Genomic DNA, 8,960 nt, shown 5'->3' with positions numbered 1-8,960 from the left:
CGTGTGCATTCCCCCAGAGGAGCTGGAGGAAGTGTCTGGAGAGAGGGAAGTCTGGGCATCTTTGCTTAGACTGCTGCCCCCATGACCTGGTTCCAGATAAGCGGAGGAAAACGGATCGATGGATGGATGAAGTTTTTGCCCAACAAAAGACAATATACATCAGGTTCTACTGCTTAAACATTTGGGGTACTTCTAATAAATAAGTTTCAAGACACAGATTAGATATGCAGTACTGTATTTGTGATATGCAGTACTGTATTTGTGAGGCAAAAATAAATGCACAAAGTTTCTGCCTTTTGACAGGAACAACATACACATACAGGAACTGACTCAAAAATACTACAACATCAACAGGCATAATGTTCACAGTCAGGTTACAGCTGCAGTATTTCCTTTGCAATTAGTTCTTAAATTAATCACTGGCAATGGAAACCTGTCCAATTAACTTAAAACCTTTGCCAATTAAAAATATTTAAATGTTACCAATTAGAAAAAAAATACATACAGTAGTAATGTGTGTTTACCAAGTCCAGACTTCACCACTGTATTTATTTATTTATTTATTTTAAATACTTCCTGCACAAAGTGTTCATGTATGTGATAAAAATGTCAACTGTAAAAAAAAAAACCACATTTGGATCACCTTTCCTGTGATAAGCCTATAGTGTGTTTACAACACCTAATCAATCAAGTATCATCTTCTGCATATTCTGGCTAGAGGTAGGAGGTAGAAGTACTCATTATGCAGAATGACACATTTATATTTTTGGACTTATTGATGCATTGTTGTGTTCATGTCATTGATGCTGCAGCTGGTAAAGGTGGAACTAATTTTAACAACCATATATGCTGTACTTATAATTTTAAGTACCATACTGCTGGGTAGCAGCATGCAAGTTTTCAGTGGGCAAAGGACAGAAATCAGTTGTATGACACAGTAAACTAGAGTAAGAGCCAAAATATAGTGCCCCACCTCCCCCTTTTTAACTGAATCTAATCGTTTTTTTTAATCAAAAATTGTTCTGAATCGAATCATGACACCAAAAAACCGAATGGTAAGTTTGTCAAAGATTCCCACCCCTAATTCTGGCTATGTATCATGCCAGATACAGTAAGGATAAAAAGTCTAGGGTTCTGTCATTCTAAGGTTTGATGCTGCAATGTCAATACCCTTCTCATTCTTTATGTGGTTAAACAGTCTTTATGTACAGGAAACCCCATTTCTTTCCCACTATCAGTGTCCAAAATGAAATTAGAGGCGGCATCGCTAGCAGTTTTTTTTTTGTTTCTACCTTCACACTCTCTGAGGAGAATAACATGAATCACATAGCAACCGTAATGGGAAGTGAGACTGCAGTGTGCCAAATGAAGCAATAAAACTGATCCTGAGTGTCCCTTTCAAAGCATTAGTCACAGTGTCCATATGTCCACTGCTTTACTGAAGCAGATGATGCTGCCTACATTCAAACAAACCCCTATCCACACACACAATGTTTTAAATGAAGGTCACTAATATTGAAAGACTGACATCATAATGACATTTAACCTCAGAATTTGACACTGCATCCTTACAACTAGCTGTCAGGCTGCCTAAAGAGGAACTATTTTTAATAACTCTTTGCATCAGCTTTGTACTGGAGATGCATGGGGATTCGCACCAGTTGATTTGATGTGAAAAAGCATGGGATCGCACTCCCATAAATTCTTGGAGCACAAAGAAACAAGACCCAGCAGTCAGGAAATAGGCCAGAGCAAGCATAGTAAGAGACAGAGAAAGATATGGAGAAACATGATACATTAATAGAGGCGTGGCAAAGTTTTGACACGTTCTTCAGACTGCAGTGAAATCTGAAGCTCTAGATGCAGCAGAAGCAAATCATCATCAAATCATACACAGCTGCTCATAGTCAAAGTCTATTCTACCTAAAGTGGCTTCCTTGATCAACAATGAACACTGATGAGTGTAGTGTAGCTAAGCTGTGAGGTCTCCATTGGTATTGTTGGGGCGTTGGGCAGCTCAACGTGTCAGCCATCCTAGGCCTAAGCATTAGTCAAAAAGTAAAGTTTAAACATACACCATTCACCTGCTCATTTTTGCAGTACACCACTTATAGGGCTGATATTCACATTCATCATCTGCCAATTAAACTCTCCTAACACTGGCACCCTGTGGCACTGAAATGCATGTAATAGCTGACAGGTTTTAAAGCAGCCATGCACAATGCAACACAGCTGTAATGTCTTTTCAACCCTCCATTTGAAAAATGTGGATAGTAAATTCAGTGCACTACGTGAGGATAAGGGAATGATTGTTGGTCATTAAATCAAAGGTTATCAGACACTGACATAGGATAATAGCTCTGAGATGAAGACGACAAAGAGAGGGCTATTTTAATGGTGCTCAGAAACACCTGAAATTTATTGGAAAGTTAATGCTAAACACATGGCACATGCAGCTGTGGCTTCAATAGATGTGCGAGTGTCACTTGATGCTGAGACTATTTTTATGTTGATGAATGTGAGGGAAAAATAACTAATTTCCTGTCTGCCTCAGCCATCTTCACAAAAGTGCTTCTTCTCTGCTGCTAAATTTCTATTACCTGGTTGCGCTACTCTGTGTTCCACTGCAATAGCTGTGAACTATTGCCTTACAATACGAGAGGTCACTATAGTTCTAACCACAGCCACACATACTTGGCCAACGGTGGCCGATATACAGCAATAAACCAGAGCAAATTTTGAATCAAAGGGGGAGTATAACAGGGAAGTGCACTGAACAAGTTTCTGGTTAAGGAGCCCATGGCATGCTTTTCCTTGACCTGTCTACGATGTCACAACAGTGACTTATCATCTTAGACGTGACCTAAAGCTCAAAAAGTGAGGTATACTAGTACAACTCGGTTTATACAAGTCTCGCAAACTCTCACCAACTCGCAAACTTGTTTTTTAACATAATTAAGTATTAAATAGCTGGAAAAGGAAAATGCCATGGGCACTTTAATGACACCTGTACACTTCTCAGCTAGTCGTTTGGCCCACTCTTCTTGATCAAACTGCTCCAGTACTCTCAGGTTTGATGAGTGCCTTCTCCCCACTGCGAGTTTCAGCTCTTTCTTGTAGCCCTTACCTTGACCAATGCCTAGCAGTTTTCTATGTTCAGTGTGGTGCACATAGTGATACCGAACAGCACGAGTACTTTTCTCCATTTAATATGCTAAACAACCAATAAGAGGTTGGAAAAAAAAAAAAAAACCTGTGATACGAACTGAAGATTATATTCGAATTATCACTACAATCCACTTATTTATCACCAGCAAGTTTGCTCATGCCATTTTAGAAGATTTTGTAGAGTAACCAAGAATTCAGCTAAGTGTCCTTGTTTTATTCCACAGGCATGAGATATGCATGACAGAGCATTTCGTGTCAACAGATTTCATCAAGAATAGGGTATTGTTTCAGTGAGGTGCAACCCGGTACAGAGTCTGTACTGAGGCAAAATGCAGAAAACAAATGCCTATACAAAAATCACAACCATGAGGTCATCATCAGTTCGCTGTCATATCTCACTTAACAGTTTCACATTTCATCATACAACATGATGGGGGGGGAAGACATTTTATACATCTGCCAGGAGATTTGTTTTTTTTAAATGATCTGTAGCTACATTTCAAGGAACATACAAGTTTGGTCTGGCATAGGCCAAACTAATATTGATATACATGTACTTAACTGAAGTAGATTAATGAGGAGCAGCACAGGCCCTTGCTACGGTGCTACTGCTGTCACTGCAGGGCAGTAATCCAGTACAGTAATAGACCATCTCTCTCCCCACACACACACACACACACACACACACACACACACACACACTAATGGATCATTTTTCTTACTGTTTGTTAGTAACACAAGCAAACATTGCCCTTTGAAAGCTGTGTACAGCCAGGTCTGAATGAGGACAGGAAAGCACGGACACTGCAGCTTAACATCATCCTCCTTACAGAGAGGAAAAACAAGCAGCCGGTATGGGCGGTGTCATACAGCAGGACATTCAAAGTCTGATTACTGATCACATAACAACATGGTTCACATTTGGGTAAATGTTTAAACAGAGAAAACAGGTCAGGCAGTCATCAACTAATGTCCAAAGTAATTAGCTGTATGGCTAACATGCTACAATTGTATGGTAACTCCACTATGGAAGAAATGCCACTGACCTTTTCCTTTTATACAAATCCTAGAAATCTAAACAGGCATTTACATTTCAAGTTAGCCATTTATCTTTAATTAGGCTATTTAACAGAAATCAAATTCTGACATAAGATTTTTGTATATATAGAAAGAGAGCAATAGATACATAGATATTAGATTAAATTTTGTCCATGTACAAGGCAATGAAATGCAGTTTAACATCTAAGCAAACATAACAAAAAAAAAAAAACCTTAAAAATACAATGATATATGAATATCAATATATGAAACATAACTGATCAAAACCAGAGGTAAAACAAACAAAACTGTTTCTGAATGATGTAGGCTAACTCGAACCCAAACATGTCCTCCGGAGTACTCAGGCTACGTGAATACATTATTCATTTTACTGCAGGGGCCCCATCAATGCATAACAATGAGCTCTGCTAATGAAATCAACCATCAAGCTGAAATACATACATATTAAACTGGGGTCTCAATGTCATTTGCTTTTTGCATCATCTGTTTCTTCTTTGTTTTCCCCAGGTTCATCCAATATTTGTATTAGGACTTCAATTTGTTTACAGTCACAAATAATGACTGAATATTACAGTTTTTATGTGTCTGTGTTATCTGTGTAATGAGAAGAACCATTAGTAAATAATTTGCATAAAACATCTTCACTTTAGCAAATTATTTACTTTGAGTCAACAATATTAATGAAAACCACTTGCAACACTGATGCCATGTGATATAGTTATATAGCTGAGGAGTCTCTTCTATTAACAAAGCTATTAAAAAAAACTGATGAACTCAGTCAAACCAATTACAAGAGTACAAAAATTTGATTGTTCACCATGTACAATTTGCTTTCTCATTATGTACCAACAGCAAACACTAACTCTGTGATAGTTTTTGTAGAGAAAGACTGCATGCACTGACATTTAAATCCTTTCCCACTAGCTTAGTAAACAGTGAAAGTGAGATAAGTGATCATGCGCTGGGGTATCTCTGTGAGCGGCAGAAGGTCACCGCCTGCCAGCAGAGCTGATAGGGAAAATGGCATTGATGCTCCCGAGCTGCCATTTTTCTTCCCTGACAAAGACTCCCATCTGCCACCAAGCCATTTGCAGCCTCCGAGTGAGAATATCAATGATTTCCAACCATTCTACAACTCAGCTTTCACCTTGGTGTCACCTTTAAAACCGTCTGAGCGCTGACACCACAAATCCTCTCTGTACAGGCCCTGCAAGCTGTTAACAAAGCCCTGATCCAGCTATGCTACTCAACAATGGTCTTAGCACCGATACTATTTATGTTTTAAGATCCATGATCATGCCAACACAAGGTTTCAGAATTTCTCATTCACTTAAAATTAGTAAAGAATCCAAGCCAAAAAATTACAAGGTTGGCATAAATTGCTGCTTTGGATATTTAACAAACTGCAGGATCTTTATTTTCTGATGCACAATGTTGCTGTGTACTGATAAAGTCAAGGCACAAAACCCAGTTGTCCAATAGGATTTCTTGCAAATAGTAAAAAGGAACAGCAGCAGGGAGCTGGCCATGGCCAGTTTTCCTCAGTGCCATCTACACACCTCAGCAGCACTGTTACAAGCCTACAGTCCAGCAACAAGATCCCCAGTAGACTGTGGCAGTGTTGTCCCAAAACCCAGGCCTGACCTATCACACCAGAGGATGAGCACACATAATGAACTAACTAGCCTCTGTGACTGCAGCTGACTGGAACTCAGATCTCTGCTATACCATCTCTACCCAAGTGGTTTTATCCCTGAGCAGACAAAGGTTGCCCACATCAGTCTATACACACTGTACTCCTAACCAGGCCATACATTTCATAGTTTGAAGGGCAAGGCCATTTGGCCTCCGATTTCATACATTTTCATAGGGCACAAAGGCCACTTGACTGGGTACTATGGCCTAGATAAATGATATGTATGTGTACGTAGCTAATGTACACAGCCTGAGCAGTAACGTTAAAAACTAGAGTTTGGTGTTCACAACATACATGTAATGTTTAAATTAAAGTGCAGATGCTTGTAGAATGATTAGAGGGCAATATGCAGAGACAGTATAGTAACTGTGCACCTTTATTATGATTTGGATAGTAAGTGGTGATATTTGTGCACATTTAGATTTAAAGGCCAGCTAAGCTCTTGTTGCTCTCTGCTGATGTTGCCTAGGATCATGGGTCGGAATAATCATAGCTGTATTAAGGAGAAAACAGAGGAAAGGACATCTAATTTCTCTTAATTACTCTGCCTGGTGGTGTAATTATATTCTTCTTGCATCATGATGACAGAATGACCAGCATCACTTCTAGCACTGTTAAAACTAAAAATAAATGCATAATGGCTGCCTGTTAAGGTTTCCACTTGGCTGACAATATTGACCATATTAGTGCTTAATATATGCAATATTTCAAATATCAGAGAAAACACGGTACAATTTAATACTACATGTAACGTTTTATGGCCTCTATGTTCTCTTACAGCTTATAGACGGAGCCAAATATTACATCCTTCAATCTGCTTATCCAGTAAAACTAAAGGAAACCTTATTGTAGCACCACTAGCTTGATTGCTGCATAGACGCAGCAAGCATAAGTTACAGAGGTTCACCATCAACTTGTAAAAATGTTGATATTACCAAGCAGTGTTAAAGAGTGAATAGCATTATGCCAACTCATCATGAACCACTGAGGTTTTGAGAGGACCGCTCCTGGGTGAACAGTTTTATTAAGCACCGTTCTCCTTCATACATCCATAAAACACACACCTACGTGAGTGACTGAACATGAACGATCATTTGCAGAGATCAGTCCTCAGATTTGACAGACTTGAGAAGATCTGACAGAGTTAAGAACAACGTCACAACCGATGAGGACACATCGACCACTGTGGCCATGCAACTCCGACAGATATACAGGGCATCACAGCCATGGCCATCGTGAAATTTATACCCTGATCCTAACCTAGAGTATGTTACACCCTCCCAGCTAACATGACCTGAAGAGCCCGACAGCAGCCCAACAGTACTAGAAAGACAGTAATGTCTGAGCATCAGCCGATGAAGAAGTCACAATAAACATGCCATTTAAACATGCTCTGTATTCACTGAACTTTTAAGAACACTCAGAGTCAATGCACTACACATACTAACATGCCTCATTGTTGCATCATTCACATGAGCCTTTGATTTACTACTGACAGATCTTTCATCCCTACACTTTATTTAATCCCCCTCCTGACAGAAAAGGTAAGAGTAGCCTTTGATATTTGTTAACATGCCACCTCAATCTGTCCACTCTTCTGGCAAAGTCACAAAATACATTAAATAATATACATTACAACAAAAGAATAATTTCTTGTTTTTTTTTTTTATATTTCTTATTTCACTTGCAACACTATTAAGTTCATTTTGTTTTTGTCTGCTCTGAAACCATCGATTTATGCAAGATCCAAGTGCAAGTCCTTTCCTATATTTACTGCTTGATGATAAATACCTCTCGTCAATTCACACTGACTCTACATGTGCAACAGAGAAGCTGAAAAATTAACTTTGCTTTCAAGACTGCAAATTAACTCTCTTAATTTGGCAGCAAGTATTGAAGTTAGAGGAAAAGCCACATGTCACACTTTGAGAATAGAGCTCAGGCTGAAGGGGAACTGAATTTGATATACCCACTCCCCCTGTCTTGGGATAACGATTTAATTTGCAATAGCAGCCAAGAAACATCTGTATAAAGCTACTATATGTGGAGTAGCCCAAATTAAATTTTAAAACAAAGCCAAACAATAGCTCCAACCACACCAATTACCCTTGTCTGACTCTCAGTAATTTATCCTAAAATAGCCCTTAGTCAAAAAAGTTCTCTTCATTCCCCAAGAGATTAAAATATGTTCTGAAGCCTTGACACACTAATTCTAGGAAAGACAGGAATTAATTAGATACACACAAAATGAGAGCAAAGAGTAATGCAGCACAAACTAATTTCATAAAGGACAACTTTGCTCAATCTTAACTTAACTGGAAAATTATAATCCTATACCTAAATACTTTAAAATGAGGTGTACCGATTAGTCCAGCACTTCAATTCATCAGATACCTTTTCCAATTTAACAAAACAAACTGGTTTGCTGGTTTTTCCTACACAAAATCAAAAGAAGCACTTTAAAGAAATGAACAAAAAGTAAATTGCAGTACTTACTGTACTTGTCCTATGAGACGATCCTCAGATGTGTGTCATCACTGTTCTCTCTGCACCTGAAACACGAGACAATGCTAGTCAGACTTGCTGCTTGATTTTATTGATTTACCGCCTCAGCATTGCTCCTATCTGAATGCTCCACAAAAATGAAATAAAAATGGTAATATGGGCCACAGGGAAGATGAGTTACCCATTCTAAACATCAGCAGAAAATCAAACTCCCGCTGATGTGACACGACACAGGGCAACAGGACGCGACAAAACCACTTGGAGAAACCAGATTGCAGTCTATTGTGTAACAAGAATGCTTATGTAACTACACAGCCAACATTTTGATTTTCCAGAAATCCCTTGGCATTAAGAAACTGCACCCAACAAATGCCTGATCTGAGTAGAGACTGAAGCCTTTTTCTTTTTCTCACTCGCATATTAAAAGATAAATTCTAGCCCTCTACTGGTGTTCTGTTAGTTAATGACGCAGTTTGACCCCAATATTTATCTTCTGACAAAGCAACAGAGCTTTTATATGTATATATATATA

The 8,960-nt window shown here is 38.8% G+C and overlaps 1 protein-coding gene across 10 annotated transcripts in view; it reads right to left on the bottom strand.

Annotated features, from left to right (window-relative positions):
• Nucleotides 1-8,960, bottom strand: part of baz2bb (bromodomain adjacent to zinc finger domain, 2Bb) — a 50,592-nt gene that overhangs the window by 35,741 nt on the left and 5,891 nt on the right. For all 10 annotated transcript variants that reach the window (XM_020594699.1, XM_020594693.1, XM_020594700.1 and 7 more), the window contains exon 3: nt 8,420-8,475. The gene's annotated coding sequence lies outside the window, so the exon portion shown is untranslated. The remainder of the gene's footprint in view (nt 1-8,419; nt 8,476-8,960) is intronic.

The sequence above is a fragment of the Monopterus albus genome, unplaced genomic scaffold, assembly GCF_001952655.1.
Source record: "Monopterus albus unplaced genomic scaffold, M_albus_1.0 scaffold24.1, whole genome shotgun sequence".
Classification (NCBI taxonomy): domain Eukaryota; kingdom Metazoa; phylum Chordata; class Actinopteri; order Synbranchiformes; family Synbranchidae; genus Monopterus; species Monopterus albus.
Note: the sequence above shows the minus strand (reverse complement) of the source record. Positions and strands in the feature narration are given on the sequence as shown.